At 43.5% G+C, this 26,604-nt stretch overlaps 1 pseudogene across 1 annotated transcript in view; it reads left to right on the top strand.

Moving 5' to 3' along the window:
• The window catches only part of LOC311622130 (acyl-coenzyme A synthetase ACSM1, mitochondrial-like), a 54,984-nt pseudogene extending 33,399 nt beyond the window's left edge, over positions 1-21,585 (top strand). The window contains exons 8-14 of the transcript XR_014797052.1: positions 1,506-1,629; positions 3,906-3,986; positions 4,479-4,580; positions 15,156-15,283; positions 16,276-16,375; positions 17,746-17,865; positions 21,241-21,585. The product of XR_014797052.1 is annotated as an acyl-coenzyme A synthetase ACSM1, mitochondrial-like (transcript). The remainder of the gene's footprint in view (positions 1-1,505; positions 1,630-3,905; positions 3,987-4,478; positions 4,581-15,155; positions 15,284-16,275; positions 16,376-17,745; positions 17,866-21,240) is intronic.
• The last annotated feature ends 5,019 nt before the right edge of the window (positions 21,586-26,604 follow it).

Genomic DNA, 26,604 nt, shown 5'->3' with positions numbered 1-26,604 from the left:
ATTGAAATTATGGGCATATCTAGTTTCTGACCTACAAGGTCATACAGCTAAGTTTATCTTCATCATTTATTCAAACAGGCTAAAGCAGGCTAGAAAGCAAAGTTATTTTTTTAGAATAAGAGGCCATCTAAGAAAAACAGCAGAAAATTCCAAACAGCACTTTTTTTTTTTTAACAAAATAGGGGTTTTCCTTCTCATTTCTTTTTTAAACTTTTTATTATGAAATAACAAACAGAAAAATACATAAGACATAAATTTGTAGATTAAGAAGTTGTTGAAAATTGACCCAGTATGTAACCACTCATTCAAGTCACAGTAAGAGAACATTGCCAGCCCCAGTGACCTCCTCAGACCTCTCCAACTCCCCTAAAGGAACTCCCTATCTTGACTTTTATGGTGTTCCCTCATTTGTGTGTGTGTGTGTGTGTGTGTGTGTGCGCGTGTGCTTTTTTTCTTTCTTCACTCACCTCCCCCCTCCCCCCCATAGTTTACCTCATAAGGAAATATCAGTCTCTTTTACTTGCTTGTGAACTTTGTAATCATATAATGCTCTAATATGCAGCTTCTTTTCCAATGTTATATTTCTAAGGTGAGCCCACATTGCATCATATTGCTATAGCTAACTTTTATTGCTGTATAATATCCCATTTTATGATAAGTCCATATATTTTTTTTTCATTTGAGGGCTATTGATGACTGACACTGTTTTTGCACATTCACCCTGTACACATAAGCTCTCACTATGTGGGGTCTTTCAGGAGAAATTGCTGAGTCACACTGACACCGCATCCTACCCCCTATTTTCCAAGTTTCCAATCACTGTGTGCGCCCACAGGCAGGGAGGCAGGGTTCCCTTGTTCCCCATCTTTGGCAACATTTGTTCCTGTCAGAGTCTTTCATTTTTACCTGTCTGATGGGTGTAGTGTTACTTTGCTATAACTTTATTTTGTATTTCCTTGTGTTTGTAGATTAATTCTGAGCTAAACTGCAATCTTGTCTTTGAACCTAATGCACACTTATACATATTTTAGAGACTCTAAAATGGAAATGGCTGCTTCAAAAATCAGACCTAATAACTTTAGACACAGAGTTAAAATGTCAAGGACTTTTACGAAGTCCCTTACAACTACCCTTACGAAGCTAACTCTGAAATACAACTTGCTTTTATTCATGAAGCCTCCATCCCAGCATGCCCTTGGAGTCTGCCTCTATCTGTATGTCAAAGCTCTGTGACAGCCACTTTATGCAACATTCCTCAGATGATGAACTTGGTCAAACCCAGTAACAATCCAATCAGGGCATCACTAATGACTCCACTGGAGACTCTGCTAAGTTTACCTACTTTGGAGAAAACTCCGGATGAGGGAGGAAGACGCTCCCAATGAAACCAGCCCCCTTGTCCACCACTCCTGGCTGTGTAACAGGAGACGTGTTGGGGGGAGGGGAGGAAGGAGGGGAGCCAGATGTCTTCTCTGAAGCTCTGTGGACACCTTGTCTCCCCCAAGCCTCAGGTTCCCCACTCTGGAGCATTGCTCTACTGCTGGAGAGGCCGTGCTGCCCGAGGAGCAAGAGAAGTGGAGAGAACGGACTGGCCTTCTGCTCCACCAAATCTACGGACAGTCGGAAACGGTAGGTGGACAGGCCGCACAGGGCCACCCAGCCCAGCAGAGCAGCTGAATCTGCCAGAGCGTGTGCACAGGCCCCACTGTGTGCACAGCCAGCAGAGGGCGGCTCTGGAGTTCCAGGCTGATTGGCCCCAAATCAGTTTGCAGACAAACCATTCACACAGACTCTTCCAGTTGTGCTGATGGCTATTGGACAAAACCTTCCATAGGGGTCTGAGGACAGGGCTACGTCCCTGGGATCAGGGAGCTGGGAAGAGCAATGGCAATGGAGGCACCTCCTGCCTCACGGAGGCCCCGCCTGCGTGTGCTGCCCATGTCACCCTCCCTCCCTCGAGCAGCAGCCACAGGGCCAGGCAAGAGCGGGCCCCAAAGCTCATCTCTGGGTGTGGATGAGGGCAGCACACACCTGTGATAGTGGGGCATGAGCAGGAGGGGAGGAGGGAGCACAGGCACACACACACACACACACACACACACACACACACAGTGTGACCCCCTAGGGCAGGGGTCTTCAAACTACGGCCCGAGGGCCACATGCGGCCCGCAGAGGAGTCTGATCAGGCCCGCCAGGTTTTTTGGGCAGTGAGCGCAGCCGAGGTGTTACAGTAGGAATTAGTAGTTCATATAGTCCGGCCCTCCAGCTCTCTGAGGGACCGTGATCTGGCCCCACTTTAAAAAGTTTGAGGACCCCTGCCCTAGGGTATTAGTAAGCACACAGTGGGCGGGCCGTGCAGCCTACTGTGCTGTCTGGACCCTCAAGGGCTTCAGTGGTAGGAGGAGGGGCTGCCTCTCTTCCGAAGCATCCTCAACCCCCTGATGCCAACACAGCCACTCGCCCGCCTCCCACCATCCCGTCAGCTCACAGAGTCACCCCTCTCAGGACCTGTAGGGCGGGATCTCTTGGTCTTAATTCACATATTTGTCTGATGGTGTGTTGATTTTGAATAAATTGCTTTATTTTAGTCAGTGAAGTGGTCTGCTTCCAGGCCTGAGAAATGGGAGGGCTCTAGGCCTGACCTTGCATGGCTCACAGTTCACTGTTGGACGAGGAGAAGCACCAGCTACACCCATAACCCCGCCCCTTAGTGTGGACTGCTTGAGCCACAGAATACTCCCTCCTGGCTGCATGGAGCCTCATTGCTCAAAGCTCTTGCAACCCGCTCACTCACCTGTGGGTGTTGCCATGTCCTGAAGTGTGAGCAGCAGCTTGGAGAGGCAGACCTTCCTCTGCCAGGAGCTCAGGTCTCAGCTCCTCTCAGCATCGCCAATGGCAGCATGAAGCCCATAGGTATATCGTGGAGCCTGCCAGAAGCTTGACTTCCCTGTCTCCAAAATGGGAATAGAATGCCGACCTTGCGGGTGGTGGCGAGGGGAGTGGAAGGGAATGTGTAAGCCCCGGAGTTACCCAGCCTGCACACCCCCCAGGGCCAGCCCGCTGACCGCACTGATGTGGGGGGTCGTGGGCCAGGTGTCAGGGGTGCAGAGCAGAAGGGGCATCTCTAAGCTCAGACACTGGGTATCTGTGGAGGGAAACATGCCCAAATGTCAGTATAAGGCCTGTTGGTGACAACAGAAATGCAGGCGAAATGCCACCGAAGGAGGATCGCCCGGGACTTCTCCTGGGGCCTGAGTCTGGGCTGGTAGCCCTAAGGAGCCAGATGAGATCACTGGTGCGGACCTGGGCAGCTTCCCGCCCCCCAGGCCCTGAGAGGGGGTGCGGCCTGGCCCCTTTGACAGGGGAGACCCAGGGCATTAACTCATCTGTGTGACTGAAGGCTTAGCTTTAGGACAGATGTTAGCTTCAGAGAACCAGGAAGGAGGCATAGTTCATCAGGAGGGCAAATGGGGGTGGGAGTGGTGGCAGAGGCACAGCCTAAGTGATTTCAGTGCAGCCCCGAGGGCAGAGGAGGCAGGTTTCTGTCAGGTTCAGTCTTGAGTAAGTGTTGGTCAAATGGACACATGTCTGGCATGCAGTGGGCACTCCCCCACCCAGCACACTCCCACAGCCCTGAGCTCAGCTCTTTGCTCCTTTCTTGGCCTCCCCCACAGGACCCTGTGGCCCCGGCATCTGGCACTGGCCCAGTGCATGTCACATGTCGGGCGCAGTGACTGTCTGCTGAAGAGCTGGGTCAATGCCCTGAGCCCAGCGCGCAGAGCTCCCAGCTCCCCCACAGGCTCTATGAACAGTGTGTGTGAGCAGCGGTGCTGTGAACCATTGTTGCTGCTCTGTGATCGGCCTGAAGCCATTGACAACTGGTCTTCTCTTCCTTTTGTGCACAGGGAATCGCATGCGGCACTGCCCGGGGGTCACAGGTCAAGCCCGGTTCCATGGGGAAAGCCATCCCGCCCTTCGACGTCCAGGTTTGGTCCTAAAGGCGTGGCCAGGGAGCACTGAGGGCTCAGCTGGGATCAACCCCGTGTGACACCAGGTGGCAAAAGAGCCGTGCCCCCTGCCCGAGTTGTCCCTCCTCCTCTCCTAGTTCCCCTCTGGTTTCCTGGGAGGGTCAGTACTGTGGGCATCAGTGCAGCTCACCGTGCCTGCCGAGGCCTCGCACACGAGGCCATGGCGCACAGGTCCTGGGGGTGCCCCACAGCTCTCTCCACCCTCCAGCTTTTAGCTTGTCCTGACCCCTGTTTTCTAGCTTGAAGACACACGCGATGTCCATACCAGGAAACAAACACACCCATGACTTGCTGATTTCAAAGACTTGACAGCTTCATTCTGTTTCCTGACAGGGATCTCTCCATAGTCCCCACTGGTGTCACACGCATAAGCCAGGCAGAGGTGGGGGGAGCAGGGGAGACAGGAGGGCTGGGAGCCCTGCAGGGGGCCTCACAGACCTCTTTCTCCAGATCATCGACGACAAAGGCAACATCCTGCCGCCCAACACTGAGGGCAACCTTGGCATCAGGATGAAGCCCACCAAGCCCATCGGCCTGTTCATGTTGTACGAGGTGAGGGCGTCCCGCCTGCTGCTCCCTGGCCCGAGCACCCCTGCAGCGATAAGGGAGGGCACCCAACTCTGCATCTTGAGACTCCTCCCATCTCCCGTTATGTGCTCCAGTTCAGTGAAGCCAGGTCTAGTTCACGCAAAGCTCACAGCCTTTCCTTTCCTGACCCACGTGGCACTGATGTGGTGGACAAGCATGGCTTCAGAATCTTCAGACTTGGGGGCTGATTAAGAATGCAGGCTTCGGCTGGGTTCACATCCTACTCTCCAATTTACCAACAGGGCGTGCGCAAACCTAGTAACTGTCCTGAGCCTCCTGAGGCCTCCCTTACCCCCACTTCTCAGAGAAAATCAGACCGTAGGAATCATGTGTTTCCCCATGTCAAATACAAGGCAGAGCTAAGGTTCAAATCCGTGTCTTTCAGCCCCAGAGCCTAATGGGAAATCCAGGGGTTACAGAAACCTGTGATGGCTCTAAGGAAACCTGCTGAGATTCCTGACCACATAAACCCTAGCCCTCCCAGGGTAGTAGAGGCCACTAAGGAGATTCTCAGCTTCCAAGATGAGCATGGAAAGGGGGGCACACCTGAAATGGATCTCAGATTCCATCTTCTTTCTCCAAAAGAACAGCCAACTCTTTTGTTGTCACTGTTGTCATCCCTGTGGCTTCCAGGGGCGGGAAAGGTGGCGGGGGGGGGGGGGGGTTGCTGCTCCTCATGTGATACTATCAACCAATAGTAAAAACCACTGGCTAAACCATTCATCAATTTTGTTTATCTTTTCAAAGATCCAGCTCTTGGTTTCATTGATTTTTTTTTTTAAGAGTCTATGTCATTTATTTCTGCTCTAATCTTTATTTCCTTCATTCTGCTTACTCTGGTCTTTTCTTGTTGTCCTTTTTCTAGTTCTTTAAGTTGAAGGGTTAAATAGTTACTATAAAATTTTGTTGTTTTTATTTTATTTTATTCTTTTAATTTTAATTTTATTAAATTGCTTAAAATATTACAAACAGTAGTACACATGTCTCTTTTCCCCCCCACTGAACTTCCCCCGGTCCTCCTACCCCCCTCTATCTTGCATCCATTGGTTATGCTTATATGCATGCATACAAGTCCTTTGTTTGATCTCTTACCTTCCCCCCCCCCAACCATTCTCAGCCTTCCTGATGTATTTTGACAGTCTGTTCCATGCTGCTCCGCCTCTGTATCCATTTTTGTTCATCAGTTTATAATGTTCTTTATTACCCATAAGTGAGTGACATCATGTGGTATTTTTCTTTCATTGACTGGCTTATCTCACTTAGCATAATTCTCTCCAGTTCCATCCATGCTGTTGCAAATGGTAAGAATTCCTTCTTTTTTACAGAAGCGTAGTATTTCATTGTGTAGATGTACCACAGTTTTGAAATCCACTCATCTGCTGATGGGCATTTAGGCTGTTTCCAAATCTTGGCTATGGTAAGTTGTGCTGCTATGAACATAGGGGTGCATATATCTTTTCTGATTGCTGTTTCTGGTTTCTTGAGATATAATCCTAGAAGTCGGATTGCAGGGTCAAATTGGATTTCCATTCTTAACTTTTTGAGGAAACCCTATACTGTCTTTCATAGTGGCTGCACCAGCCTGCATTCCCACCAGCACTGCAGGAGGGTTCTCTTTTTCTCAGCACCTTGGCCAGCACTTGTTTGTTGATTTGTTGATGATAGCCATTCTGACAGTGTGAAATGGTATCTTATTGTCATTTTGATTTGCATCTCTTGGATGATTAGTGACTTTGAGCATGTTTTCATATGTCTCTTGGCTTTCTGAATGTCCTTTTTTGAAAAGTGTCTATTTAGGTCTTCTGCCCATTTTTTTTTATTGGATTGTTTATCTTTCTTTTGTTAAGTTGTATGAATTCCCTGTAAAGGTTGGAAATTAAACCTTTGTCAGAGATAACATTGGCCAATATGTTCTCCCAAGCAGTGGGCTCTCTTGTTGTTTTGTTGATTTTTCTTTTGCTGTGCAAAAGCTTCTTATTTTGATGTAGTTCCATTTGTTTATTTTCTCTTTAGTTTCCACTGCCCAAGTAGTTGTATCAGTAAAGATATTAGTATGACAATGTCTGCTATTTAGCTGCCTATGGCTTCTTCTAAGATTTTTATTGTTTCCTATCTTAGATTTTAAGTCCTTTATCCATTTGGAGTTTATTTTTGTATCTGGTGTAAGTTGGTGGTCTAGTTTCATTGTTTTGCAAGTATCTGTCCAGTTTTTCCAACACCATTTATTGAAAAGACTGTCTTGACTCCATTGTATGCTCCTGCCTCCTTTGTCAAATATTAATTGAGCATACTGGCTTGTGATGATTATGGATTCTCTGTTCTGTTCCACTGGTCTATATGTCAGTTCTTCTGCCAGTACTAGGCAGTTTTGAAAACAGTGGCTTTGTAGTATAGCTTGATATCTGGTATTGTGATCCCTCCAACATTGTTCTTCTTTCTCGAGATTGCTGCAGCTATTTGGGGTTATTTATTTATTTATTTATTTATTCCAGATGAATTTTGAAGAGATTGTTCTAGGTATTTGAAGTATGCCATTGGTTTTTTAATGGGGATTGTGTTGAATTTATAGATTGCTTTGGGTAGTATGGATATTTTAATGATGTTGATTCTACCAATTCATGAACATGGTATATTCTTTCATTTGTTCATGTCTTCCTCTGTCTCTTTTTTCAATGTTCTGTAGTTTTTAGAATACAGGTCTTTTACATTGTTGGTTAAGTTTATTCCTAGGAATCTTAATTTTTTTGTTGTTGTTGTTGTTGCAATGGTAAATGACATTGTTTTTTGTTTTGTTTTTTTTACTTCCCTTTCTGTGAGTTCATTATTAGTGTATAAAAAGACCATAGATTTCTGGATGTTAATTTTGTAACCTGCTACTTTGCCAAATTTATTTATTAGGTCCAGTAGTTTTTTTAATGGGATCTTTTGGGGTTTTCTATGTATTGTATCATGTCATTTGCAAATAAGGACAGTTTTAATTTTTCTTTTCCAATTTGGATGCCTTTTATTTCTTCTTCTTGTCTGATTGCTATGGCTAGCACTTCCAGTACTATATTGAACAGGAGTGGTGAAAATGGGCATCCCTATTTTGTTCCCATTCTTAGGGAAAATGAGTTTAGTTTTTGCCCATTGAGTATGATGTTGGCTGTAGGTTAGTCATATAAGGCTTTTTATTATTTTATGGTATGATCCCTTGATTGTCACTTTGCTGAGAGTTTTTATCAAGAAAGGATGTTGGATTTTGTCAAATGTTTTTTTGGAATTGATTGATGTGATTTTTGTCTCTCTGTTTATGTGATGTATCACATTTATTGATTTGCGTATGATCTTTCTAATGTAATGCTGAATTCTATTTGCTAGAATTTTGTTGAGGATTTTGGCATCTATGTTCACTAAGGATATTTTGGGGGGAGGGAGAGGAAAGGATATTTGCCTGTAGTTCTTTTTTTTATGGTGTCTTTATCTGGTTTTGGAATTAGAGTAATGCTGGCTTCATAGAAAGAGCTTGGAAGTATGCCTTTCTCTTGAATTTTTTGAAATAGTCTGAGAATAATAGGTTTTAGTTCTTCTTTGAATGTTTGGTAGTACTCCCCTGTAAAGCCATCTTGATCAGGGCTTTTGTTTGCTGGAAATTTTTTTTATCTCTGTTTCAATTTATTCAGTAGTTATCGACCTATCCGTTTTTGTTTTTTTTTTTATTCTTGATTGAGTTTTGGGAGTTTATATTTTTCTAAGAATATGTCCATTTTATCTATGTTGTCTGTTTTGTTGGAATTAGAGTTGTTCATAGTATTTTTTAACAATCCTTTGTATTTCGGCAGGGTCTGTTGTTATTTCTTCTCTTTCATTTCTGATTTTGTTTACTTGGGTCCTCTCTCTTTGCTTCTAGGTGAGCCTGGCTAGAGGTTCATCAATCTTGTTTATCTTTTTGTTGATCTTTTGTATTTGTTTTTTTGTCTGTATGTCATTTATCTCCACTGTGATCTTTATTATTTCCTTCCTTCTGCTAATGCTGGCTTTTCTTGTTGCTCTCTTTCTAATTCTTTGAGTTATAAGGTTAGATAATTTATTACCATCTTTTTTTGTTTTGTGACAGGCCCGCAAAGCTATGAACTTCTCTATCAAGACTGCTTTCTCTGTGTTCCATAGATTTTGGTTTGTTGTGATTTAATTGTCATTTGTTGCCATGATGATTTTTATTTCTTCTTTGATCTCTTTGTAACCCAATCATTGTTTAATAGCATGCTATTTAGCCTCCAGGTGTTTTATTTTTTTATTTTTTTATTGTAGTTGATTTTTAGTTTTATGCCATTGTGATCTGAGAAAATTCTTGATATGATTTCTATCTTCTTGAATTTGAAGAGGCTTTGCCTGTGCCCCAATATGTGGTCTATCTTTGAAAATGACCCCTGTGCACTTGAGAAGAATGTATATTCTGTGGCTTTGGGGTGGAATGTTCTGAAGATGTCAATTAATTCCATATGATCTAGTAAATCATTTAGGATTGCTGTTTGCTTATTTATTTGCTTAGAGGATTTTTCCAGTGGTGTTACTGGTGTATTAAAGTCCCATACTATGATTATATTGCTGTCAATCTTTCCCTTGATATCCTCCAGAATTTTTTAAAACACATTCTTATTGATTTCAGAGAAGCAGAAAGAGGGAGGGAGAGATAGAAACATAAATTTTGAGAGAGAATCATTTATCTGCTACCTCTTGCAAGTACCCCATTCTGGATGGAGCCCACAACAGAGGAATGTGCCCTTGACCAGAATCAAATCCGGGACCTTTCAGTTCGCAGGCAGATGTTCTATTCACTGAGCCAAACCAGCTAGGGCCAGATTTTTTTTTTTTAATGTATTTGGGTGCTCCTGTATTGGGTGCATATATGTTTATCAGAGTTATATATCTTCTTTTTGAATTGCTCCCTTTAGTATTATGAAATGACCTTCCTTATCTCTTCTTATGGCCTTCACTTTGAGGTCTAATTTGTTGGATATAAATATTGCTATCCCAGATTTTTTTTTCATTTCTATTCACCTGAAAAACCTTTTTCCATCCTTTCACCATCAGTCTTTGTGAGTCCTTTGTTCTAAGGTGAGTTTCCTGTAGTAAATAGATATAAGGGTCATGTTTTCTTACTACTCAGCTACCCTAAGTCTTTTGATTGGGGCATTTAATCCATTTATATTTAAAGTTATTATTTATAGGTACTTGTTTGTCACCATTTTTATTCATTATGCCTGTGTTCCTTCTTCCCTTCCTATTTCTTCATTTTATAGCAGACCCTTTAGCATTTCTTGCATTGCTGATTTGGTGGTAATAAACTCCCTTAGTCATTTTTTGTCTGTGAAGCTCCTGATTTCATCCCCAGTTTTTATTGATAACCTTGCTGGGTACAGTATTCTTGGATTCAAACCCTTGCTTTGCATAACTTTGTATATTTCATTCCATTCCCTTCTGGCCTGATGTGTTTCTATTGAGAAATTAGTTGATAGTCTGATGGGAGATCTTTTATAGGTAACTTTCTGTCTCTCTCTGGAAGCCTTTAAGATTCTTACTTTGTTGGCAGTGTTTGTTGATTTAATTATAATGTGTCTAGGTGTTGATCTTTTGGGATTCATGCTGTTTGGGACTCTGTGAGCTTCTTGGATATGTGTGAGTTTTTTCTTCCCAATATCAGGGAAGTTTTCTGTCATTATTACTTCAGTCAGGTTTTCTATTCCTTGCTCAGTTCCCTGCCCTTCTGGAACCCCTATTATGCAGATGTTGTTTCGTTCTGTGTTGTCCCAAAGTTTCCGAAGGCTCTCCTCCTGTTTTTTAAGTTGTGGGGGGCGGGAGGGGGGGAGGGTTGTGTGTGTGTTTTTTTTTTAAATGCTCTGTTTGGGTATTTTTTCCTAACTTGTCTTCTAGCTAACTGATGAGGTCCTCTGCTTCTTCTAGTCTACTGTTGATGCTTTCCATTGAGTTCTTTACTGCAGCAATGCCATTTTTCATTTCTTCTTGGTTCTTCTTCATTTCCTCTTGGTTCTTACACATATTGTTGAATTTGTCTTCCATCCTTTTCAGCAACCTATGACCATTGCTCTGAATTCTTTCTCTGTCATATTGCTTGCTTCCATTTCATTGACTTCATTTTCTGGTGATTCCTCCTTTTCCTTCCTATGCAGGCTGTTTCTTTGTCTCCCCATGATCACTAGTTTCAGGATTTCTGGTTATGTAGCTCTCTCTCTCTTGCAATGATTTAAAGGCACAAAATACAACACAACAAAACACAATGCTCAGGGCACCAAAAACAAATCTATCCACAATACTCCTAAATAAAGGTGACCACCAGAAAAAAGAGAATTAGGAAATAGAGATGATTACAAAACTGATATTGAGAAAAGGAAAAAAATATAAGAGAGAAAAGAGAGAGAAGAAAAAAAAGAAGGGTAAGAATACATATATGGGGAGAAAGCTCCAATAAAATAACAACTAATCCAAAAAATGCAAACAACCTTCAGACAATAAACACCTGATGAATCTGAGGAGGCAGACCTTATTTCCAGGAGGTAAGGTCAAGGAATTGAATGAATGGGGAAATAGCCACAATTGAGTATAGAGGAGGTATAAGAAGAAAAGTAAAAACTATATACAAAAAAAGATTATATATATATAATTTCCCTCCTTTTTTAACCTATCTATCTATGTATTTGTTTACTATTGGAAAAGGAGGATAGAGAATAGATAGGCATGGGTTGGTGAATGGAATTAGTTAAGCTATTAGTAGAGGAAGAGAAGAATCGATGAGAGGAAAAATTGAAGCAAACAAACAAAAAATAAACCAATAATCAAACAAACAACAACAAGACAAAAAGAAAGAAAAATGCAAAAAAGGAAAAAGAATTTGGATAGTGAAGAAAGCAAAGAGAGAGATGTATATGAGTTTGGAGCAGGGGAGGGGAAATTAGATGAGGAGTAAGATCAATTTTTAACAGGGAGTAAAAAGAAAGGGCAGAGAAAAACTAAAGCAGGAACAGGGTAAGAGAAACTGGACAAAAAAAGGGGACGAGTGATAGAGTGTTGGCATAAAGAAAAAATTGAGAGAGAGTAAAATAATGCTAAAGGGGAAATCAAAATAGAATGTATAACATCAATTCCAAAATAAAATAAAGAAAAAAATACATAAAATAAAACTTAAAAAGGGGGTTCAATAATAGTATTAATATTAATAGTTTAAAAATAAAAATATAATAAAAATAAGGTAAAACCAAGTGAGAGAAAAAATTGGTTTCTAAAGTAAAAGATAAAAAATAAAAAATGTGAATTAGTGGAGGTCGTTCACTTCCTTCACTGTTCTGCTTGGCACGTCTTTTTTCCTTGCGGGTAGTCAGCACAGGATTGAAGTTCTCTGGGGTCCTAAGCCACAGCCCTATGTTCAAGCAGGTGGGATCTCTCTGCTCTCCGGTTCTCAGTCTGTTTTTAGTTCTTTTTACACACAAGAGTCCATTTCTGCTACAGCCCCTGGGTGGCAGTGTTTCTGTCTTAATATCCTGAGCTAAAAGGCAGCTGTACTCTGATTCTGTGCACAATTCTGTGCCCAACTCCGTGCCCGACTCTGAGACTGCCTTTCTGGGTCCAGTCTAGCTGTGGGTTACTATCTAGAGTCCCTTTCTGCCAGGCACCCTGTGGACCCCCTTCCACATGTGAGGGCTACACTGATCCCAAGAGCAGCGAATTTCGTGGGAGACAGTCTTTCTCTGAGGCTCCAGTTCCCACTGCACGGCTTTTCAGTCTAGCCTGGATCCCAAATCTCGCCTTTCTTCAGGCAATGCCAGCTGTGTTTAATTGGGCAGTTCCTGGTGGGTGCTCTTTGATTCAGCTGTTCCTACTGCTCTGTGGAAAGGAGCAGGGCCCATCCAGAATTCGCATGTTTGTCTGCCCCTGTGCAGACCTCCCAGGCACCCAGGGTAGGGGAGGTTGGAGTTCTGGTGTTCATGGATTGGCAGATGAGATAACTGGTCCCTGGGCATTTTGGTTGTACAGTCCCAGGAGGCATCGGAGATCTCCCTGGTTGAAGGTAAGGCTGGGGTTCTGACCACAATCAGTCTCTGACCTCAGCCATCTCCCCTTCAGAATGGCCTGGCCTCTGCTGCAGAGCCTGCTGCTCTGGGAGAGAGTTCAGCCTCAGTAGAGGCTGCCCGGACACGGGGGTTGGAGGATGAGGGCTGATCCTGCAGTCCCCTCCAGTCCCTTGGAGTATAGCTGTCCCTCACTCACAAATACTGACACTCCCCGCACACCCACGCACTCTCCTTTCCTTCTCTCATTCTCACACTATCTAGTAGCATGCTGTCCTGTCAGGAGCCACCTAGGATCCTTCAATTTTTCTTCTTTTGAGATATGCCTGTCATGCTATGAACTTCCCTCTGAGGACTGCTTTTGCTGTGTCCCAGAGATTTTGCGTTATTGTGTGTTCATTTTCATTTGTTTACAGGAAGGTTTTTATTTATTTATTGATTGATTGATTGATGTCATCGGAAACCCATTCTTTGTTTAATAACATCTTCTCAGCCTCCATGTGTTTGAATGTTTCGGGTTTTTTTTTGTTTTTGTTTTTTTGTTTTTTTTTACTGTAGTTGATTTATAATTGCATTCCACTGTTATATGAGAAGTTGCTTGATATGGTTTTGATCTTCTTGAACTTGTAGAGACTTGTTTTGTGTCCTAACATGTGGTCTATCTTTGTGAATGATCCACGTGCACTTGAGAACAATGTACTATATTCTGCTGCTTTGGGGTGAACTGTTCTATAAATGTCAATTACATTCATCTGATCCAGTGTGTCCTTCAGAGTCACTGTTTCTTGGACATGGTTTTGTCTGGAAGATCTATCCAGTGAAGTCAGCAGGGTGGTAAAGTCCCCTGCTATGACTGTATTGTTGTCAATCTCTCCTCTAGCTGTTAAAGTCTAGCAGTTTTAAAAATATATTTAGGTGCTTCTATATCGGGTGTATACTGTATGTGTTTACCAAGGTTCTATCTTCTTATAGAATCCATCCCTTTTATATTATGTACTAAAGTGATCTTTGTTGTCTTTTGTGATGGCCTTCACTTTGAAGTCTATTTTGTCAGATTTGAGTATTGCTAGTCCAGCTTTTTTCTTCCTTTCCATTTGCATGGAAACTGTTTTTTCCATTCCTTCACTCTCATCCTGTGTATGGCTTTTGTTCTGAGGAGGGTCTCTTATAGACAGCATATAGTTGGCTCGTGTTTTTGTATCCATTCAGCGATCCTATGCCTTTTGATTGGACCATGTATTTCATTTACATTAGAGTTATTATTGATAGGTACTTATTTATTGCCATTTTAATTCTGTATGTGTATGTTTCTCTCTCTGTTTCTCCTTCTCGTTGTTGCAGGACTTATAGCATTTCTTGTAATGCTGGCTTGATGAAAATGTACTCCTTTGGCCTTTTTTTTCTTGTCCTGGAAGCCCTTTATTTGACTATCTATTTTAAATGATAGCCTTGATTGAAATATTGCTGACAATTGGTTTTCGATCCTTGCTTTCCATTACCTTGAGTACTTCATGCTATTCCCTTCTGGCCTATAGAGTTTCTGATGATAAATCAGGTGTCAGCCTTATGAGAACTCCTTTGACGGTAACAGTTTACTTTCCTCTTGTTGCCTTTAAGATTCTCTCTTAGTCTTTAGCCGGGACCGGTTTGGCTCAATGGATAGAGCGTCGGCTTGGGGACTAAAGGGTCCCGGGTTCGATTCCGGTCAAGGGCATGTACCTTGGTTGCGGGCATATCCCCAGTAGGGGGTGTGCAAGAGGCAGCTGATCGATGACTCTCTCTCATCGATGTTTCTGACTCTCTATCTCTCTCCCTTCCTCTCTGTACAAAATCAATAAAATATATTTAAAAAAAAAAAAAAAAGATTCTCTCTTAGTCTTTAATTTTTGGCATTTTAATGATGATGTGTTGTGGCTTGGGCCTGTTTTGGTTCTTATTGCTTGGAGATTTCTGTACCTTCTGAACTTGTATTACTTTTTCCTCCACCAGGCTAGAGAAGTTTTCGGCCATTATTTCATCAAAAATTGACCAGGTGGCTTCTGCACGCCCCCTACTAGGGATTGAGCCCACAACCTGGGCATGTGCCCTGACCAGGAAGTGAACTGGCCACCTTTTGGTACATGGGATGACACTCAAGCAAATGAGCCTCACTTGCCAAGGCCACAAGCTTCCTTTGAGAATGAGATGAGATGGTACTTAGGGAAGAAAATTCATTTAGAAAAGTTTATTATCACCTTCCATCTGTTCAGCCACTGTGTTATATTAATATCAATTGTCAGTGTATTTTGTACATTAATTGACAGGTAGCATGCATTGAGTGTTTGCATGTAAAGCAAATAGACTCAGAGAGATTACAAAAGTTGCAGAAGTGCCCAGTGGAGAGAGAAGCAGGGCTCAAACCCAGATCTGAGCCCCAGGTTCCAGCTCACCATCTCTAATCTCACTGCCTTCAATAAGAGTGCTGTTCTCTCTGCAGAATGACCCAGTGAAGACAGCCAAAGTGGAGTGTGGGGACTTTTACAACACTGGGGACAAAGCAACTATTGACGAAGAGGGCTACATCTGGTTCCTGGGGAGGGACGATGACATCATCAAAGCCTCTGGGTAGGTGTGGCTGACCTGGGCCTGGCAGGCTCTAGGTTGCTGCAACATTTCTCCAAGAATTGGGGATGGGACCTGCAACCTGTTCCTGAATGCAGCCATTTCTACAGAGCCTTGGCCTGGGGTATCTGTGCATCTCTTCCAACATCAAAATAAAATTCAAGGCCTGGAAGTGCAACCGCAGTAGACATCATACAATTTAAAGAGGGGATATAGGATTAGCAAGGGAGACCTTGTTTGAGCCCCCATTTGTCGCCATTGGTTGGGGGAAATTATTCTCTGTGTTCTTCTAATGGGACATATGTCACATAACAACAGCAGCAATACCAGCTAAGCTCATGGAGTCCTTACTGTGTTCAAGTACACTACTCTGTGCTTTGTTCACCCAGTAGATGCTATTATTGTGCCTATCTTACAGATGAGAACACTGAGTCACTGACCAGTGATCTAAGTTGCTGAAAGTCTCCAAGATAGTGCAAGAGAGAGGCCCAGATTTGAACTGAGGTAGTGTGGCTCCCAATCTGTTGTCCCTACTGCTTAGGTGATGTATGGTGTAAAAGTGGCATAAGTAACAACTTCCCTTGGATGCATCAGGAAAATTAGGTTTGTTTTTCTTTTTAAATTTCTACATGAGATGCTGATGTAGTGAGACAGAATTTCCCTAAATCTTTAAGACTAAGTTTGAGGCTCCCAAGTGTACAGTAAGAGTCCTGCTGGGAAGATCCTTGTGCCACACACTCAGCCTCAGGAGAACAGCCTTCCACCCCCACTGCCCACCAGAGGCAGTGAGGGGAGGCCTTGGGAGCATCTGACCTTGGAATGCCCAGGTTTTCACATCCTGGTCCCTACAGAGCCTTTCCACAGTCCTCTGGCTCTTGTGAAGGTTGCCCTCTGCGCCCAGGGAAGTCTGACTCCCAAACATGAGATTGGAGGGCCTGGGTCACTCCAGCCCTGGCATCTGCTCAGAAGCAGAGCAGGAACCATTGGTCCCACAGGTACCGCATTGGGCCGACAGAGGTGGAGAACGCCCTGGCAGAGCATCCGGCGGTGGCTGAGTCAGCTGTGGTGAGCAGCCCGGACCCAATCCGAGGGCAGGTGAGGAGAAGGACAGGAGGTCATGGGGTCTGCATGTGGGCACTGGAAGGCTGGTGCAGGGGAAACTTCCAGAGCAGTGGGTATGCACAGCGTACTTACACTGTGTGGGCAGCAGGAGGCACTGTGGCATCATCTGTGACAATCCTGATTAAATACTGGCATCCTGGCTCATTTAACCCTCACAACAACTTAGAGACTCTTACTTATTATACCTTTTTAATAGACAGAGAGGCAGCATAAAGAAGTTAAATAACTTGCCCCAATTATACTGTGGTGGAGCCAGGATGGAAATCTGAGCACTCTGTTTCCAATGCATTCACTGGATTTATTGAGCACCTACTAGGTATAAGGCCTATGCAATTCAATGAGGACATAAACCCTATATAATAAAAGGTTAATATGCAAATCACCTGAATGGTAGTACAATCAGTAGCCAGGATTCACACTAACCACTAGAGGGCAGACGCTCAATGTTGGAGCTTCCTCCTGTTGATCAGTCCTGGGCTCAAGGCAGGTGAGTGTAGTGGCAGTGTCAGGAGCCTCTCTCACCTCTGAGGGGAGTGGGCCTAAGCTGGTAATCGGATATTCCCCAAGGGCTCTGGACTGCCAAAGGGAGCAGGCCAGGCTAAGAAATACCCCGCCCACCCCCACCCCCCAAGTGCATGAATTTCGTGGACCAGGTGTCTAGTAACAATATAAAAGCAATAAGTTCAGCCCAGCCAATCTGACTCATTGGTTGAGTGTTGACCCAAGAGCCAGGGTTGATTCCCAGTCAGGGCACATGCCAGGTTGTGGGCTAGATCCCCAGTAGGGGTCCTGTAGGAGGCAGCAGAGTGAAGATTCTGTCTCATTATTGATATTTCTCTCTCTCCCCCTCCTTTCCTCTCTGAAATTAAAAAATAAACAAAAAAAACATGTATTGTTTTTCAAAAAGAAACTTAAAAAATAAAAACAATAAGTTCAGTAAGTTACCAATAATTATTAAATGCCCACAGTTTCCAGGCACAGAATTATACATACATTCATGGTAAAAATGGTGATGAAAATAATTATGCTGGGGATAATAATACAGTTAAACTACATGCGTGTTTTATGTATACTAGCTCATGGAATCTGAACATAAGGCCACCATGTTCAGCTCCATGGGATGGACCTGTACTCTGCGCATGTCACAGAGAAGGAATTTGAGGTTAAGTGATTTTGCAAGAGAAAGGTAGAAATTGAAGTATTTGGATTTGAACCTAGTCTTGTATGTTTACAAAGGCTGGGGTATCAGCTTGTTTTGCCATGCATTGCATAAACACTTACTTTTTAAACCAGCCCACTGAGTGGCACTGACCCTGAGCCCCCGCTCTGGTTCTGCGTTGCAGGTGGTGAAGGCCTTCATTGTCCTGACCCCACAGTTTCTGTCCCATGACCGGGACCAGCTCATCAAGGAGCTGCAGGAGCACGTGAAGTCAGTGACCGCCCCGTACAAGTACCCGAGGAAGGTGAGTGGGGCCATGCGCGTGCCTTCTGAGCTCCGCTGCCCCAAGTCTGGTCGGGTGGCCGGGAGATGCTGAGCCCGAACACAGAAGGAGCATTTTTCTCTGCAGAAGAAGCAATGCATGCCGAAACCGGTTTGGCTCAATGGATAGAGCGTCGGCTTGGGGACTGAAAGGTCCCGGATTCGATTCCGGTCAAGGGCATGTACCTTGGTTGCGGGCACATCCCCAGTAGGGGGTGTGCAACAGGCAGCTGATTGATGACTCTCATCGATGTTTCTAACTCTCTATCTTTCTCCCTTCCTCTCTGTACAAAATCAATAAAATATATTTTTTTAAAAAAATAAGAAGAAGCAATTCATCTTATGGGGCGATGCAGCCAACTGAATGGGATGGTACCTCTGTTCTGAGTCAGAAAGCCAAAATGTGCTGCACATTACCCTGAGGGCAACAAAATCAGACCAGTGCCCAAAGCTATCCAAGAAAGCTATTTAACATTTTTAAAAATTGAAAAAGACATTTAAGTCAGCTGCTTTCTAACTATTCTTAAGCATGATTCATACTAAGAAATACATTTGATCCTGCCACTCAATACTTACTTATATATACAACGAACAAGTGTTAACAAATTTATATATATCTTAAAACGTGTAGTTCATTCTTTTTTAGATACAAAATGCATTAATATTTCAAGAAAAACAATTTTAAATATAATGTTACATGCAATAAAAATACTTGAGGAAAAATAACTTTAAATATATTACATGGAATAAACATTAATATTTCAAGAGCAAAATATTTTAAATATAATAATATTACCAAAACTGTACTAATATAATATAATATAATATCACAAAGGTTGTAGGAAATATTAGAAATCTGCAAATAACAGGATTATTTCTATTATATTCTAAATATTTTTTTCTCTGGCTTTATTTTTGTTTATCAGTCTTTGTTGTTCATTATATTCCACAAGTGAGTGACATCATGTGATATTTATCTTTCTCTGACTGGATTATTTCACTTAGCATAATACTCTCCAGGTCCATCCATGCTATTGCAAATGGTAAGAGTTCATTCTTTTTTACAGCAGCATAGTATTCCATTGTGTAGATGTACCACTGTATTTTAATCCATTCATCTTCTAATGGGCACATATGCTGTTTCTAAATCTTAGCTATTATAAATTGTGCTGCTATGAACATAAGGGTTCATGCATCCTTTCTGATTGGTGTTTCTGATTTCTTGGGATATATATCCAAGAAGTGGGATTATTGGGTCAAATGGGAATTCCATTTTTAATTTTTGGAGGAAGCTTCACGCTGTTTTCCACAGTGGTTGCACCAGTCATCATTCCCATCAGCTGTGAGGAATGGTTCCATTTTCTCCGCATCCTCTCCAGCACTTGTAATTTGTTGATTTGTTGATGATAGCCATTCTGACAGGTGTGAGATGGTACCTCATTGTCATTTTAATTTGCATCTCTTGGATGATTAGTGACTTTGAGAATGTTTTCATATGTCTCTTGGCCTTCTGTATGTGCTCTTTTGAAATTGTCTATTTAGGTCCTTTGCCCACTTTTTGATTGGATTACTTATCTTCCTTTTGTTAAGTTGTATGATTTCCCTGTAAATGTTGGAGATTAAACCCTTACCTGAGAGAGCAATTGGCAAATGTGTCTCCAATGCAGTGGGCTCTCTTGTTGTTTTGTTTATGGTTTCCTTTGCTGTGCAAAGCTATTTATTTTGATATAGTCCTATTTGTTTATTTTCTTCTTAGTTCCATTGACCTAGGAGCTGTATCAGTAAAGATATTGCTATAGCAGAGGTCTGATATTTTGCTGTCTATGGATTCTTCTAAGATTTTTATGATTTTCCATCTTGTATTTAAGTCCTTTATCAATTTTGAGTTTATTTTTTGTGTATGGTGTAAGTTGTTGGTCTAGTTTCATTTTTTTGCATGAATTGTTCCAATTATCCCAATACCATTTATTGGATAGACTGTCTTAATTCCATTGTATGCTCTTCTTTCCGTTGTCAAATACAAATTGAGCATCACAGCTTTGGTTGATTTCTGGGTTCTCCGTTTAGTTCCATTGGACTATATGTCTGTTCATGTGCCAGTACCAGGCAGTTTTGAAAACAGTGGCTTTGTAATATAAATTGATATTTGGTATTATCATCTCTCCAACTTTGTTCTTCTTCAGGATTGCTGAGGCTATTCAGGGTCTTTTTTTTTTTTTTTTTTTTTTAATCCCATATGAATTTTTGGAGAGTTTGTTCAAGGCCTGTGAAATATTCCATTGGTATCTTAATGGGGATTGCATTGAATCTATAGATTGTTTTGGATAGTATGGACATTTTAATGATGTTGATTCTACCAACGCATGAACATGGTATATTTTCCCACTTGTTTATGTCTTTCTCTATCTATTGAATCTTTCAATGTGCTGTCGTTTTCAGAGTATAGGCCTTTTACCTCCTTAGTTAAGTTTATTCCTGGTATCTAATTTTTATTTTTTTTTTGTGTGTGTGTGTGTGTGTGTGTGCAGTTGTAAATGGGATTGTTCCCATTCTGGTTTCTGCTCTCACAGCTCTAGTCCAGTTCACCCTCCCTCTGCCAGCCCTGGTTACCTTGGCTTCGGGTGGCCCTGGATGCCTGGGTAGCCACCATCCAGCACTTGTCTGTACCTTGGGCTGGCCCTAGGCAGCGGGGAATGAGGTGGCTGGGCGCCACCATTGTTTGACAGTGGGCTCCACAATCTTTGAGAGCATGGCAGTTAATTAGCATATTCCCCCCTTATTGGCTTTGGGTGCCACCATCTTTGAGGGAAGGGCAGTCAATTAGCATATGCCTTCCTTATTGGCTCTGAGTGCCGCCATCGTTGTGATGATGTGAGGGTCAATTAGCATTTAGATAGGATACTGTATATCAGGCCCCTAGAACCTTAAGAAATGGGAAAAATTCACTGTTGATAACTCATTCTCAAATTGCTCCCCTTAAAAATCAAATTGAACCCTGTGGGGCTCCATGTTGGATACCTCTTGGCTAAATGTTATGGTAAGAAACAGCCCGATTGCCGCATGGCTTATTATAAGAAAGGTGCTGTCAGAGATGGACAGAGAGGGTGGCCAGGCTCAGAGGTTCCCACTCTCCTGTGAGAGGGGGCATGCTTCACTGCACCACATTTCATTGGTCAGAGCACGTAACAGGCTGCAGCAGCTTCAGGGGGTCAGGAGGAGGACCTGACGTACTTGGCCCCCAAAATTGAGGCCAGCACCTGCTGCAGCCTGCTCGGGGGACATGCTGGGTGAAGAGAGGAATGGGGACGGGTAGGAAGTGACAGCAGGACTCACAATGGTTCCTTTTCTCCTCACCCAGGTAGAGTTTGTCCCTGAGCTGCCCAAAACCGTCACTGGCAAGATCAAACGGAGTGAACTTCGGGAAAAGGAGTTTGGTCAGATGCAAGCACAGTAAATTCAACATCCCTTCTGAGTATGACCTTGGGCACACACCTGGCTGCCTCGGTGCCCCCACATGGCTGGGGCGAAGTGGGGGTGGTGGGGCTGATTGGGAAGGACCCAGGACTGCCAGCATTCCTGCATTTCTGTTCTTTTAAGTTAACCTCAGTCACTATCCTGCCAACAAGGCTCTTGTTACTTTGGATTGCCCAGGCGAGCACTCAAATTGGGGCTGAAGATAATAAAGTGCTGACATTGACATCAAGGGTGATCCTGTGTTGTGCATTCATCATGTACATGAACCTGTGGTAAATGCGGTCCCTCCTTGCCCTCCCCTCTCCCTTTAGAGAGAGCACAGGACATGGTTCTCCCTCCTGTTGTCTGCCGCACACACCCCATTGTTCCCATGTGGCCCTGCACATCCAGTAGATGTCAAGGACCCAGATTTCCGAAAGTGATGCTCCAAGCAGCCCAGGCACTTTCCTCAGCTAGTTCCCAGCCTAGGCCCTTTGTGGGCAAGTGAGTGACCTGCTCTCCAGGAACCAGAGTTCCATTGGACTCTCCCATCCTCTCCAGGGGTGCCCAGTCCCTCATTCCTAGGAGGAGCCAGGGGCCTAGGAGTCTTACCCCTCAGCTTTCCCTCATGTGCACCCACCCACTCATTCCTTCCCAGGGATCTAGGGTCTTCCAGCCCTTCTCCCAGGGCCCAGAGTCCTCCCTAAAAACTCTCCCTCCACACTCTTTAAGTTCTTTCTGCCATCAGAGTCTTCCCCGCCTACCTCCCCCTCCCCCCACAACCTGGGCATGGGGTCCTATGAACTGACCCTTCACTTCATCCACCCTTGGAATGGGACCCACAGGGGCTCATCACAGGCTGGGAGGAGCAGGGGCAGAAGAGGCTCAGCCTCGGGGTGGGGAGGAAGCACATATTGTCTCCTTCTCCCTCACTACAGGGAGTCACTCTTAGGGAGATTGCCTCTAAAGCCATTTGCCAGGGGAACAGACACACAAATTCACAGGGAAATGTACAGACACCACAAGACAGAGACAGGCAGGCACAGACACCCCAAGGCTCACCTGGGCACTCAGGTGCAGGGATCATGGCCAGGCTCACAAAGACTCGCATTGTAAACATGGGCAATAACACCTTGAGGAGAACACACACACACACACACACACACACACTCACCAGTACAGACATACTTGGAAACAGAACACAGACATAAAAAGGAACACAAACATATAATCAGTAATATCCAAAGGGGCAGCAAATTCACACGCAAACATGCAAAACAAACACTTCCGAAATACTGAGTCATATTGATTCAACACACTAAGAATTATGATACTGCCCGGCTGGTGTTGCTCAGTGGTTGAGCATCAACCCAGGAACCAGGAAGTCAGCATTTGATTCCTCATCAGGGCATATGCCCAGGTTTCAGGTTCATTCCCCAGCAGGGGATGGGCAGGAGGCAGCTGATCAATGATTCTCTCTCATCATTGATGTGAGTTTTTTTCTGTTTTTTTTAATTGTTTAAAGTATTATATATAGTATTACATATATCTTCCCCCCCCCCCCCCCGCATTGACCTTCCCCCAGTCTCCCCCAACCTCTATCTCATGCCCTCATCTCACCCCACCCCCCAGTGTCTTGTGTCCATTTATGCATACAAGTCTGTTAATTGATCTCTTACCCTTCCTCCCCAACACTCCCCAGCCTTCCCGCTGTAATTTGACAGTGTGTTTGGTGCTTTACTGCCTCTGTATCTATCTTTATATTCATCAGGTTATAATGTTCTTTATTTTCCATGAATGAGTGGGATCATGTGGTATTTTTCTTTCATTGACTGGCTTATTTTACTTAACATAATGCTCTCCGGGTCCATCTATGCTGCTGCAAACAGTAAGAATTCATTCTTTTTTATAGCAGCGTAGTATTCCAGTGTGTAGGTGTAGCATTGTTTTCTAATCCACTCATCTGCTGATGGGCATTTAGGCTGTTTCCAAATCATAGCTATTGTAAATTGTGCTGCTATGAACATATGGATGCATATATCCTTTCTTATTGGTGTTTCTAATTTCTTGGGATATATTCCTAGGAGTGGGATCACTGGGTCAAATGGGAATTCCATTTTTAGTTTTTTAAGGAAACTCCATACTGTTCTCTACAGTGGCTGCCCCAATCTGCATTCCCACCAGCAGTGCACAAGGGTTCCTTTGGGTTCCTTTTTCTCCGCACTCTCACCAGCACTTGTCTGATTTGCTGATAATTGCCATTCTGACAGGTGTGTTTTGATTTGCATCTCTCAGATAATTAGTGACATTGAGCATATTTTCATGTGTCTCTTGGCCTTCCTTCTGTCTTCTTTCGAAAAGATTCTATTTAGGTCCATTGCCCATTTTTCTATTGGATCATTCCTTTTATTAAGTTGTAGAAGTTCCCTATAGATGTTGGAGATTAAAACTTTATCAGTGATAACTTTTGCAAATATGTTCTCCTATACAGTGGGCTTTCTTGGGTTTTTTTTTTTTGTTGTTGTTGTTGTTGTTGTTGTTGTTGTTGATGGTTTCTTTTGCTGTGCAAAAGCTTTTTATTTTGATGTAGTCCCATTTCTTTATTTTCTCTTTAGCTTCCATTGCCCTAAGAGCGGTATCAGTGAATAAATTGCTGCAGCATATGTCTGAGATTTCTCTGCCTGTGGATCCCTCTAGTATTTTTATGGTTTCCCATCTTATGTTTAAGTCCTGTATTCATTTTGAGTTTATTTTTGTGTATGGTGTAAGTTGATGATCTAGGGGTTTTTTGTTTTGTTTTGTTTTGTTTTGTTTGTTTTTGCATGTATCTGTCCAATTTTCCCAACACCATTTGTTGAAAAGACTGTCTTGACTTCATTGTATGGTCATGCCTCCATTGTCAAATATTAATGGAGCATAGGGGTTTGGGTCAATTTCTGGGTTCTCTATTCTATTTCATTGGTCTATATGTCTGTTCTTGTGCCAGTACCAGTCTGTTTTGAGAACAGTGGCCATGTAATACAGCTTGAAATCTGATACTGAGATCCCACCTACTTTGTTCTTCTTTCTCATGAGTGCTGTGGCTATTCTGGGTCTTTTTTTATTCCAGATGAATTTTTGGAGAGTTCTTTCTAGGTTTGTGAAATATGCTGTTGGTATTTTAATGAGGAATGCATTGAATCTATAGATTGCTTTGGGTAGTATGGTCATTTTAATAATGTTGATTCTATCAATCCATGAACATGGTATGTTCTTTCCTCTGTTTATGTCTTCTTCTATATCTTTTTTCAGTGTCCTGTAGTTTTCTGAATATAGGTCTTTTACCTCCTTAGTTAAGTTTATTCCTAGGTATCTTAATTTTTTTGGTGCCATGGTAAATGGGATTGTTTTTTTAACCTCTCTTTCTGTAAGTTCACTATTGGTGTATAGATATGCCATAGATTGCATTGTCTAAGTGGCAGTCAGACATCCCTCTTCCAGTTTGGGGCTCTCCTTGCAGTCTGGAACCCTTGCTCCTTAAGGCCCACCTGCAGTGGAGGCAGAAGAGGCTCTCCCCCTTCCCCGCCAGACACTGTTCTCACCAGCTGTGATCCTAGCTTCTAACTGAGCAGAGCTCCCCTGTGGGAGCACACTGACCACCAGGGGGCAGCTCCTGTGTCAAGCATCTGTCCCTGGTGATCAGTGCATATCATAGCAACCAGTCATTCCACTGTTCAGTTAACTGGCATGTTACACCTTTATTATATAGGATTTTATATATATTATAAATATATATATTTTATTCATATTATATATAGACATTTCATATATACAGGAAGACTGACTGAGTGGAAATTCTACAACTAGAAGGAAAGAGAAAAGCACATTGAGACTCAGAGGAGATGTGGAAGGCAGAGGTGCAGAGGTGGCATGCGTGGAGAGGGCTGGCAACTTAGTTTGTGGCTGGCTTTTTCAAGCCGGAGGGAGACACAAGCTTCCTGCTCTGAACTCCAGTTCCAGGTGACACTCTGGGGACCCAGACTCATAGGGGGAGAAACTGGACTGTCTGGCATTGGGTGGCACTCGAGGGCAGCTTTCTCTCAGAGGTGCTTGCAGCAATTACCATGGGATACTGAGAAGACCCGGGGCCTCTTAGGGAAGGGCTGATGGGAAGCCATTGTTGTTTGCTCCACCCTGAGACTCCACCCTATCCAAGCTGTGTGCAGAGTTTTTTGTCCCAGAGGGATTGAATGCGATCTTTGACAATTCTTGATTCATTTACAAAGTAGCAGCATTCTTCCCCCAAGAAAGACACAGGCACACCGGTTCTGTAGGGCTACTGCTGCTAAGGAGTCTACCTGCCTTTGTATAGGTGCTGCCGAAGCGAGCACAAGCCTACCTGCCTTTGAAGGGATTCAAGGGAACTTCTAATGATGGAGATACCTTCTGAAAATTCAGCAGACCATTTGTGGTAGAAATGAACGGAGGAGGAAATGCCTCCTGCTCCTGGCCCCACCACAGTGCGGACTCCCGTGCCCACTGAGAGGGGAACAAGGGCCGCCCTTGTGTGGCGGGGGCTGAGAAGATCAAGAGAGGATGCGAGTTCTCCCTGTGTTCTGATGGAAAGATTGGAGGTTAGGGAGACATAAAGACAGAGTGAGATTGACACAGGTGTAGGCTGTAGTCCCATAGAGGAGAAAAATACCCAGTGGAGGGCAGGCTAAGGGAGGGGGTAAATTCATAGATTGCGCACAGTAGTAAAGGTGTAGGAGCAGTTGAGGTAGCGGTGTGAGAGGTGTTTGTTAAACAGGGAGTGTTCTCCGTGCTGGACAAGGGGTGCAGCAGCATGATTTCCCCAAGAGACTGGTGGGTGAAGTCTCAAGAGTGATCCTGTTGAGTGACTTGGGAGGTAAAAGCTGGTCCTGAGGCTGCCACAGTGTCCCTTGTCTGGTTTTGCTGCTTTTCTGGGCCTGGAGCTGAAATATAACTGAGACGGAGATGTTATTTTAGGGGTCTCAGTTGCCTCACTAGTGACATGAAAGGGGAGAATGGGTTACCCTGGGGTGAGGTTCTTGTTTTCCCAGTTTTGCCCCTTGTTGGGTGTAGAGGCTGAAAGAAATAATATAGAAAAATTTCCCTGCTAGCCCAGACTTCCTGTGAGAATGTGACCTTTAGAACTGCCCCAGGAAAAACAGGGTATGAGCCACACAGCACCAGACCACCAGACTCAGCCCCTAGAGGTAGTAAACTTGATGTATCAATATTATCAACATCTTGCAGCGGTTCCACC

This window comes from Pipistrellus hanaki (genome assembly GCF_964339955.1).
Source record: "Pipistrellus hanaki genome assembly, chromosome: 4".
NCBI classification, from domain to species: Eukaryota; Metazoa; Chordata; class Mammalia; order Chiroptera; family Vespertilionidae; genus Pipistrellus; species Pipistrellus hanaki.
The sequence above is the reverse complement of the archived record's forward strand: the minus strand, read 5'-3'. Positions and strand labels throughout refer to the sequence as shown.